The following is a 12,275-nucleotide window of genomic DNA, read 5'->3' on the forward strand; positions in this document are numbered from 1 at the left end:
AAGTAAGTTGACCTCCCCCTGAACCAACTCCCCCTTTATGGACACAGAGCTTCCCCATACAGCTCTGAGCCCATTTTCAGAGCCCCACTACTTGCAGGAAGAAAAGGAAGAGACGGGAGCGGCAGCCACACCGTCCATGGGAATGTTCCCGGGACCACGGGAAACATCGGGTTTTCCGTGGTTCCCAATATCCCATAGAAAGCCCATGGCCATTCCCACTTGCCCCTGGGTTTCCTTGTACGTCCATATGGATGCACAGGTACCCACACAAGACCAGCCTGGATTTAATGGCTGGTGTAGACATGCCCTGAGTGAACTCAGGTTCTCTCCATCCCTGAAGTATTTCTATAGGGGGGGGAGCTGGGTCAATCTTGCCCTCATGATCTCCACACCATGATCGCCTTGCTGTCAGAGGAGGCACAGGCTCTCTCCAGCCCTCAAAAGTTTGTAGGAGCCGGATTTGGCTATGACAAAAACTGTGCTTTGCCCAAACCCAAAGGGTGTGGAGCCATAGGCCCAGGGATCGAATCCAGTCCTCCTGAGATCTCAATCTAGCTGTCCACAGTTGCACAGATGGCCAAGCCCCAACTCTTTTCTCCAACCTCTTTCCCCCAATTGTTTAACAGTTTCCCAGCTTTTGTGAAGCTTTTCACCCCCACTCTGAAAGGTTGAAATGCCTCTCCTAAAACCTAGTGACTGGCAGTAACAACTTTAAGCTAAAAGATGCTGGTAGTTTTGGTGGCTTTGGCCCCACCCATCCTTTTCATCTTTGGCCACACCCACCCCGTCTACTCAGAGGGAAGCTCGGAGGGTGGCAACAAGAGAGAGGGCCTTCTCTGTGGTGGCCCCTAACTGTGGAACCATCTCCGTGGCGCCGACAAGGTCATCTTTTCGGTGCCAGGTAAACACTTTTCTCTTCTCCCAGGCATTATTGTTTCTTATCTGTTGGCAACTGCTGCTTAATGTTTATACCAGAGATGCATTAAACAGAGCACTTATGAGATTAAGTTCAGGCCACAGTTCCCCACCCCCCATACTTCCCACTGTTAGACATTTCAAAGGAGATGAAATGAAAGGAATTGAGGAAATTTAATCCTTTTCAGTTTTATTTTGGGCACCTACATCCTGTAGACTCTCTATGGATATGCAATTAAGAAAGATCAATCTACAGTTAACATAAGGAGGCATTGCTCTAGCAATGCTTAGGTGAAATTAGTCAATAGGAAAATGAGCTCAAGCAGCAGATATTACGGATTCAGACTGATGTAATGAGCCTGTGTCTGGTTTTTTTCTTTTTCGTTTTTGGCTCATCGTTTCTAAAGTTGTTACAGTGGTTTTAAATATATGCACATTTTTGCATGTTTTTGTGATTTTTAATTTTTGTATATTGTTTTTAAATGTTTTATCTTATGTGGACTGCCCATAGCTTCGGCTATGGAGCGGCATACAAATGCAATAAATAAATAAATTCATCTTTGGCTCCACCCACCACTAGAATGCAGCCCCCAAGAGCTTCCCTTAAATGAAATTTGGCCCTCAGGCTGAAAGAGGTTCCCCCTCCCTGGCTTAGCTGGCAGAAGGACAGGAAGAACCTTCCCTCCCCACTTCCATTGGCATGGGAATCATGCAGGCAAGGTGTGTTGGGGTGGGGACCAGGAGCACCAGGCTAGGACAAAATGCCAAATTTGAAACAAAAATCAGGAACTCTTGGGCAAAGCTGTAACAGAGTTGTCTTTTTCAGAAATAAAGTGTGACAACCCCTCCTTGTTGTTGGGAAGAAAGTAATTTTTCTTTACAGTTGTCATATTAGCTTTATAGCACCTCATAAATTTGCATTCTTATTAATGAGTTGAGGTGACACTCATGAACTCACAAAAAACCGCTGCCTTGCCATGTTTCTTCAATGACATCAGTTTGACTTTTAAAGAAAACAGGACTCCGAGTGACCTCATCTGCAAAATTAAACAACGACTGGACTTCTCTTGTGGAGAGGTCTCAATCAGAAAATATTTGCACAGACTTTTCAGAGCCTTGCTCCATTTTTTAAGAAAACAGTTGTCTATGGATAAAAGAGCCCTTTGTAATTTTCTTTACAGCTCTTTACCTGGAATGTCTGAGTATCTTAGCAGCTTCCTGTTCTGCTTTCTACCAGAAGAGCTGCTCAGAGCAGTTATGTAAAATAATTTGAAATAACTCAAAAAACCTTGGAGCTTCATAACTTAGAAAACAAGGGATTATTTCCACACAAATGTATGATTTTGCCTCATTAAGTCAGCAGTTTAAACCAACCATAAGAACATAAGAATTGCCTTGCTAGATGAGCCAAGGTCCATCTTGTTATGTTTCCACAACAGATGGCAAAAATATACCTCTGGAAGCAGTTCATGAATGCAATACACATCTACTTTTCTTTTATTCCTGCTACTAGAAGGTATACTGTTTTGAAAGATGGAGGCTCCATTTAGTTATAATGGCTAACATCTCCTCAAGGTAGGTCCTTGAGGAGATGTTAGCCATAATAACTAAATGGAGCCTCCATCTTTCAAAACAGTATACCTTCTAGTAGCAGGAATAAAAGAAAAGTAGATGTGTATTGCATGACTCCCCCCCCCCCCCCGGAACTCGGCAAACCACTTTATATTTTACTTGAGCTCAATTGGGTTTACTACCAAACCAATGGAGAGGGGCTGGCAGCATTAGCCATTTTATCGTCCAATGCACCAGTAAAGTGAGACTTTGTTGTGGACATTGTGATACTCCAGGACTTTAAAATTGGAGCCAAAAAAGTGGACTAATAAAAATGTGGTTCTTTTAGTGTTTGATTTTCCAAAAGGTTTGTATGTGTATATATATTGTTATTGCTATTAATTGTATATATAAATGTTTAACCATTTTATTTCCCCAAACCCTATGTACAGGTCCAGGTATTAAACCAGTCCCATACTCGGGTTTTTAAAAAAAGGGGGGGGGAATATGTGGCGGTACACCCCACAAGTCAATTCCCAAAGGTATGTCTGATGTTTGTAAGTCTGTGGTTTGTAGAATGTTGGCCTGAGTGGGCGGAGTTAGAATGTCTTGGGAGTGGGGAGGAGGATATATAAGGGAAGGACTGACGGGATTGAGAGATTCTTTTCAGGGCACCTTTTCAGGGAGACTTGTTAGGTACTCTTAGAGTCTGTAGTGCTCTCTGTATTTATGGTACTTAAGTTCTGGGAAATTTGAGGGTCAGTGTAGTGAGTGGTGTCTTTAGAGCGTGGTGTGCACGTAGTGGAAGTATATTAATCAATACTGATAATAAAGAAAGTTCAAGAGTGATTGTGTGAGAAAAAGGAAAGCGCGAATGTGTATGAGTGACCGGATGGTATGAAAGGTTTCAAAAAGGTTTTTAAATGTTGTTGTTTGAAACAAAGCTTATGAACTTTTAAAAATAAATTTTAATTGTTTTGTTTTTAAAACTACCACAAAAATCCCACGTGTCTGTTTGGCATTTATCATCTTAAGTTTACACATATAACACCCACTCTGACAATCTTTCACCTAAGCAGATATAACTCACAGCGCATTATTATATATATTAAAATCCCTTCTCCATTTTAAACCCCTTTCTCCACATAGTTTAGAGGAAGGTGGGTTTTATCCTTTGCCTCAGACGTACCAAGTGGTGGTGCTTGGCTTGAGCAGGGAGTAGTCTCGGCCGGGTCTGGTGTTCAGAGCCTGTGTTGCCCCATAATAAGTGGTGGCAGACGTGAGGTCTGTGTTCAGAGCCTGTGTCGTGGCAAACACCACCAACAATTCAAAGGGGTGGTTTTGACCTTTAAAGTCTTAAATGGTTTGAGACCAAGGCCGTTTCTACACCTCTCTCCCCCCCCCCCCGGATCGTCCCGGGTTCATTCCTGTGCATCCAAGGGTATGTCTAGACATCCCCGCGTTCCGGGAGGGAGGGGGGAGGATCTTGCAATTTTATGATCGTAAGATCCTCCCCCGTCAGTCCACTTTAAGAATAAACCAACTTCATGTTGCATTCAAGTGCAGGGAACCCTGGTTTGTTTTAACTAAAGTTAGTTGAAACAAACCAGGATCAAAATGTTGTCTCAGGAGGAGAAGAGAGGTAAGGGAGCATGTGACTTCAAGGCTTGTGCTCTTCATGTAGCAGGAAACTATGGTTTTCTCCTAGATCTGAACTTTGCCTTTCTCTTTAATAGGAGAACAATGCAATGCTTTTTTTTAAAAAAAAAATAAACCCCAATGGATTTAACATTCCATGAAATCATTTAAGCATTTGTCTCGGCATATTCTTTTTGGATGAGCTATAATTATCCATAAAGTTAGTTCTAGTCTAATCAATTAGTCCTAATGTTATTGCAGCTATGGTGGGGTCAGCCATTTGATATGACATGATAGAGCTTTTAATAATCTAGTGTTAAATGATCATCCCAATATTGATAAAAAGCAAATTCTCATTGTGAGCCATTTAGATCAGCTGGAAAATTCAGCTACCACAATGCAAATAAGAGGACGTCATGGCTGCCATTTTGTGTTTCCCCCCCTTTTTTTAATGAAAGTGAGTTTTTTAACAACAACAACAACAAACATGTTCCCTCCACCCCAACCCTGTGACTGGATCCCAGAGCCTCACGTTTACTCGTGAGGAGCCAGGACAAACTGGGATGGTGCCCACATGTCCTGCGGTCTCAGGAATATCGCAGGACTGCGGGAAAAACCATGAAAAAAGTGTAGGACAATATTCCGGGGAAAATGCAGGGATCATCCATCCCTGCTCCCGGGATCCCCTGTGTGTCATGTGGATGCACAGGGACAATCCTGGGATGTTCCCTGGGATATCGCCCCATGTAGACATGTCCCAAATGACAGGGATGATCCCTCCCTTTTCCTGGGGTAATCCTTAGGTGTAGAAACGGCCCAAGTTACATATCACCTATATCAGCCTGCCTGCGCTTTAAGATCTGAAAGACAGGGCCTTCTCATTTGCCCACCTGTGAGAGCAGTTAAGTGGGTGATCACCTGTGAGAGGGCCTTCTCTGCATTGGCCCCACAACTTTGGGACAAGCTGCCATTGGAGGTTTGCCATGCTTTGTCATTCTAGGCTTTTCAGAAGGCCTTAAAAACTTATTATTTCACCATGGCCTGCTCTTGTCACTGCTATTGGCATTGTTGCCTTTTATTTTTTTTATTACTATTTTATTGCATTGATGCTTTTACAGCTTTTAATATTTTAACTGTTTTTATGTATTTTATTATTGTAAGTGGCTTTGGGAGAGTTTCTGCCCTGAAAGGCACCCAAGAAATGTTTTAAACAAATAAAATTAAATAAATCAGGAGACAGTAAGATGATTCAGTCCCTGTTTTGAGGAGAAACACAAGAACAGGTTTAACTAAAACCAGCATACACCTGTGGCATTCTCTCCCCCACCCCCAAATTTTATGTGCTTCTGAAATTCTCCTAATCCATTTTCCCCCCTGGATTTTGGAGCTCCAAGTTACCTGGCTTATTTTCCAAATTGAAAGCAATGCATTAGAAATCATGTAGTGTCCATTTATTGTTGTTATGGCTGCTGCTGCTGTTATTGGAATATTGTCTTCCACATGCGACGTTCACCACAGCTTTCAGTTCCTTTCATTCCTTCAGGTCTTTTTACTCCCCTCTACATCCACTCATTGACCCCCCCCCCAAACTGCAGCGGAAATCATTATTGAAACCGGAAAGGACCCAAGAACTCACCTCGTCCAACTGCTTGCTCAATGCAGAACCTGCAGTCCAGGATGCAACTACCACAGCAGCCCTGACAGATGGCAACCCAACCTCTTCTTAAATATTTCTAGCAAAGGAGATTCCATCACCACCTCCCAGGACAGTCCGTTCCATGGTCAGATAGCTATTACTATTAGGAAGCTTCTCCTTATGTTTAGCCAAAATCGGCTTCCCTATAGTTTCCAGCTGTTGGTTAGGGTGACCATATGAAAAGGAGGACAGCGCTCCTGTATCTTTAACAGGTAGGGTGAAGCTAAACAGTATAGAGATCTATGCGGCAGGGTCTTGCTATTTACTGTGTTATCTGTACAGCACCATGTACATTGATGGTGCTATATAAATAAATAAATAAATAAATAAATAATAATAATAATAATAATAATAATAGTTGCATAGAAAAGGGAATTTCAGCAGGTGTCATTTGTACATATGGAAAACCTGGTGAAATTCCCTCTTCATCTCAACAGTTAAAGGTGCAGGAGCTATACTAGAGTGACCAGATTTAAAAGAGGGCAGCTTTAACTGTGGTGATGAAGAGGAAATTTCATCAGGTTCCCCATATATACAAATGACACCTGCTGAAATTTCCTTTTCAATACAACTGTTAAAGATACAGGAGCCCTGTCCTCCTTTTCATATGGTCATCCTAACCTGGTTCTAGTCCTGACCTTTGGAATGACAGAAAATAAGTTCTAGAGGAATAGCCATGTTAGTCAGGGAGGATGTACACTACTGCTTTATAATGGTTTATAATGGCATTGACAAGTATTGGGGCCCAGGGGCCGACCTACACCAAGCAGGATATAACACTTTTAAAATGGTATGAAAACTGTATATGCAATGTGTCTTGGGCCTGAACAGTTGTCATAACCATTAAAAACCGTTATAAACAGTAGTGTAGATCCTGCCCAGGACACGTTCCATACTCCATTTTCAAACTGCTTTCATAGTGTTATAAACTGCTTGGTATAGATCTGACCTCTGTTGCAACTAAAACAGCAGAGTGTTTTGGGGGCATCTTAAAGACTAAGGGCACAGCGTATGCATGTTTAGACAGAAAAAAGTCCTACAACTTCCAGCATTCGCCAGCCAGCCGTGAGGAATTCTGGGAGTTGTAGCACATTTTTCTGTCTAAGCATGCACAGGGCTGTGCCTTAACAAATTTATTTTGGCAGAAGCTTTTGTGGATACTGTCCACTTCAGCAGATGCATGAAGTGTTAACCTCAAATAGGCAGATTTATATACAGGCCGTTTCTACACCTGCCTCCCCCCCCCCCCCCCAGGATCGTCCCTGGATCATTCCTGTGCATCCAAATGCCACACAGGGGATCCCGGGAGCAGGCAGGAATGATCCCTCCATTTTCCTGGGATAACCATTAGGTGTAGAAAGGGCCACACATGCAGGGGAGGTGGGATGTGGGGAGGGGAGGAATGAAACCTGTGTTGACAGAGGGAATTGAAATGAAAAAGAACAGATAGTGATGATTACTTTAATGGTTGCCATTCACAAAACCCTTGTTGGGTGAGAACATAAACAGCATTGCAATGGTGAGCCAATGCAAATATATAGTGTGATTAAAAAAACCCACCCACCCTTTGTTATTACTCATAAGAAATAGAGTCGAATCCCTTGATAAATTCTACTTTAGCAATTTCACATTGATATCTGTACTTGTTAAATTGCTTTGTTCAAGAAGGGCCAGCTTAAGGGCATTCTGTCCTGTGAGGTGGCAAAGTTCACCTCATCCCACCCCTGGTTTCTGAGCAGAGAACAAGCAGAGTCTGCTGTGTTTCTGCCTGAATCAGTATTCTGGACTTGCCTCCTGCCACTCAGGAGCTGCACCCAAAACAGGATCTTGTGAAGAACCATTAGGGGTGAATGCTTCTGGGGGGAAATCATTCTTACTTTCATACAGTTTCTGAGTCAACCTTTTGGAAGTGTGAGCATGAAGTGTGCCTCCAGAACAAAACAAAAAAATGGTGTCTCATCTGTCAGGAATTTTGGTAGGAGTGATCAGATGAATTTTGACCAGTACTGCATAAATAACTTCTATATTCCCTCATTCCTGGAAACACTTGGCTGTCTGTTCTGATACAGACCTTAGCTAGACCTAAGGTTTATCTCAGGATCGTCCCGGGGTCATCCCTGTTCATGTAAATGACACACAGGATATCCCGGGAGCAGGCAGGGATGACCCCAGGACAATCCCGGGATAAACCATAGGTCTAGCTAATGGCATAGTCTCCCTTCCTCTCCTGGCTATGGCTTCAGGTTTTGCAGGATAATCTGATGTGAAGGAGGACATGGCTCCTATAACACAGGCACTGGAGAAGAAATTTGGCCAAGTATAAGAACGTGCCATGCTGCATCAGTCCAAGGGTCCATCTAGTCCAGCACTCTGTTCACACAGTGGCCAACCAGCCATCAGCCAGGGACCCACAAAGCCGGACATGGTGCTACAGCATCATCCCACCCATGTTCCCCAGCAACTGGTGCACATGGGCTTACTGCCTCGAATACTGGAGATAGCACATAACCATCAAGCCTGCACCTGGCAAAATTTCCTTTCCTGCACCACCTTTAACGGTCCAGGCGTCTGGTCTTCTATCACATCTGATCATATGTTCTTGCTCAGTGCTTGTGTACAGTTTTAAGACTTCACATGTGATAAAGATCTCAAATGACATTGCTTACTGGTCAAGAGAGTGAGCTGTGAGCCGGGCAGCTATTGCTTCAAATCTCACCTTAACCATGGATTTTCTGCAATATAATCCTCCTGCAATATAGGGATGATAGTAATATTGTCCTTGATTAGTCTAAATCATATATGCTTAATATTATTATAATTGTTAGATGAAACACACACACACACAGCAGCTTCACTGTGGCTATGGAGCTACTTCAAAGCCCAGAGATCACATTGACAGGAACAATCACATTTTTAGTTGATAGATTTAAAGAGACATTGTAAGTGTTTTTATGAAACAGTTCTGTATGGAATCCCAGAGTCCTGGTAACTGCAAGAGGCCCTGTAACTCTGCCTGCCTCGATTAATAGCCTTCACTCAACAGATTTGCTAACTCCACCCTCCTGAAATGGTTTCAGAAAAAAACAGGAGTGGAGCTTTCCAAAACTCATCAAAGGATGTGAAGCATCAAAGCCTGATGCAAAGAACAACAATACTTTTTTACATTGACAAAAGCCTACTAGATGAAGGAAGGCCTAAATGTATGTTTCTCTTGTGAGCCCAAAATACTTGATGGAGTCTTCAATGGATAATGTGATTTTCTTACTATACTATACCCCATCATCAGCAACACACACACACGGGAATAATGATGCCATATTAAAGGGCTAACCTGATTTAGTAGCTCTCTCATCTATCTTGTGTGTAGGCTTTTGAAGATTTAAGCCCACCACTGTTGCTAGTGAAACTCCACCATGGGAGAGAGTGGACTCAGCTAATGTTAGCTATGGCTATTGAAAGCAATGGGCTATAGGTTAATACACACCAACTTGCTTCATGGTTTACTGATTTCCATGGAAATTAGTCATGACTAATTTTACCAGGATCCAGACCATTTTACAGAGCAGAACCATAAGTGGCGTAAAACGTTATACACACATCAACATACATTTGAAAATCCAAACATGGGGCAAGTTAAGAATTTCTCCCCTCCACTGAAGTCTCTGCAATTATTAATGTTGTTTTATTCACCTATTATGAATATGAAGCAAAGAAAAACACTGTGCTTTTGTACTTTTGTAATGATTCACAGCAAAGCAGTGAATTTAAGGATTATGCTATCTCGTTCTGAAATTTTAATCTAGGCATTTCCACATTACCTAATTAGAAGTTACTTAAGAAGTTTTGCTAAAACTATTTGTTAGGTGTTGTAAAGACTTACAGATGGACTAGCAAAAGAACTGGTTTAGGGGATCTGACAGATCCATTTATCCAAATCTAGGTTTGAATCCTTGTGCATTCAGTACAGGTGTGCACTGAGCTCCAGATTTGGCTTGGACCCCAATTTGGTGATTTGTAAAACAGACCAATTCAGCTTGGTCCTATTTGGAGGTGGCCCAATTTGATTCAGATCCAAATCCATCTCGATTTGGAATTCCTCCTATTGATGATCACTGGAAATCAACAAATGACAATATCTTCTTCTTCTTCTTCTTCTTCTTCTTCTTCTTCTTCTTCTTCTTCTTCTTCTTCTTCTTCTTCTTCTTGGTCAGAAGTGGATGGAAACTTCAATCAAATCAGTCCCATATGGAGAAATATACATGCCAAATTTCAGACAAATAGATGTTGGGTTTCTTGTGCTACATGCCTTTAAATTTGATTGTTTCTATTTTTTTTTATCATTCTGCTGTGCTCTGTTGGTGCCTGCAATTGTTATTATTTTTAAACCTTTTCTATTATACTATTTGTTGATGCCTTATTGTTTTATTTTATGAAAACTGCCTTGGAAGGTTTCCCCCTGCTTTTTCACTATAGGATGGTGTTAAGTAATGTAAATTAATCAAATAAATAAATACATTGTAATAACATTAGTTAAGATAGTGCAGTGAAACATACTAGAACATGACAAAGTTGTTAGAATCAAGGGTAAAGGGGGCACATCAATTCAATTCAGGTTTCTCCCACTCACAATGGGTTAGCGCAGCAGTTCATTGTGTAATCCCAAGGCAAAATTGGGTTGGAGTATCCTATTTTGCCTATCAATGGATTGTTGTCTTAGCGACTGTATCTGAAGCTTGCACTGAACTTAGGCTATGGCTGTAGCTAGACCTAAGGTTTATCCCAGGATTGTCCTGGGGTCAAACCTGTTCATCTAAGTGTCATACAGGGCATCCAGCACTCAGGCAGGGATGAACCCGGGATGATCCTGGGATAAACCTTACGTATAGCTATGGCCTTAATCAGCAAAACAAATGTTTCAGGTTTACCCCACAATGGATAAATACATGGATATTTGGGCCACAGCTAGACCTAAGGTTTATCCTGGGATCATCCAGGGTTCGCCCCTGCCTGAGCACTGGATCCCCTGTGTGTCACCTATATGAACAGGTTTGACCCCTGGATGATCCAGGGATAAACCTTAGGTCTAGCTATGGCCTTGGTTGTCTTTTCTTGAAACCTATGGATAACTCCTCCCTTTTTTTTTTAATGAAGGATGTACCCAATGGAAAGGGGGGAAAGAAAATTTCTATGCATGTAACATTTGTTTCACAACACCACCACAATTGGTTTTCTGTTCTATTAAATTCACAATAAAAAATTTAAAAAGTGGGTTGGGAGAGAGGTTAAGGAGGAGCATGAAAAATCTGATGGCAATTACCTATGCTGGCATCCTACTTCCTGAACTATGAGCATATTGACACATGATGGAGATCTTGTTTATTCATGCTTGCCAAAAAACTTGAGCACACTTTCAGTTGCATGTATATTTCTCTTTAGTGAAGGGTAAATGATTCACTTTGAAACTCTCTCCACTTTTTGTCTCCTGTTATAATTGTTCTAAATTAAACAGGGCTGTCTGCCAGGAGCAGACAGGGATGAAGTACCTTTCAGCTGTTTCATAATTCTGTGATGAATGATGATTCCAAATTAAACCTCACTTCATAATAAGAGCATCAGCGCAAGAGCTCATGCCTCCCTTTGATGATGCACTCTCCCCTCCCCCCCCGGCTTTGTTTTTTTTTATAAAGTGCAACACTACAATGTGCAGTTTGACACATTTACAATCCTGGGTTCTCCTCCCATCATTTCCCCCAGGTAGTGCCATAACTCTCAGTTAAGGGCCATTGGGTATTTGGCAAATAGGACTGAAGTTGTAAAGTCATTTATATAATAGCGCTTGAAGAGCAGCAAGGACTTGGCAGACCTCATTCTCTGCGTAACGACTCTCAAAATATATCATTACTGTTTCTTGAGATGTGCGACAGTGAAACCCTTCTGGGGAATTACAGTGGCCTTTAGCTTCTCTCTGCATTCCTCAGATATCTCACCTGAAAAAGAAACTTCACATTTGCTTTGGAAATCCAATGGCAACACAGAGATGCATGGGATATCACCACCACCCCTGCCACTGAGAAATGGCGTTGCTCTAACTAGGATGTTTCTGAAATTCTCCTCATACAAAATTAACCCCAAATTTTGGGGTTCCAAATTACTAAGAGCGTCACCAGATGAGTGGAAATCATGGTTCCCTACCGTCGCTTCTCTGCCCCTGCTCCTGTTCAACATGTCTTCCTCTTTATTCATGGAGAAGAAAGAAGAAGTAAACAAAGACCACGTGGCCCATTCAGGGGCCGTTTTTATCCCACTGCCTTTCCTGCACACAGCAGGAAACAGCGGCACATTCCATTTTTAAAAAAAGTCCAATTAAAAGGGGTCTATTTTGTGACGGGAAAAAAGCAAGAAGGAGCAGGAGATGTGTGGGAGGTGGAAAGCGTCGTCTAAAGGATGCAGGAAAAAGTGTGAATGGGCAGTAGCA

Source organism: Elgaria multicarinata, chromosome 9 (assembly GCF_023053635.1).
Source record: "Elgaria multicarinata webbii isolate HBS135686 ecotype San Diego chromosome 9, rElgMul1.1.pri, whole genome shotgun sequence".
Taxonomy (NCBI): Eukaryota; Metazoa; Chordata; class Lepidosauria; order Squamata; family Anguidae; genus Elgaria; species Elgaria multicarinata.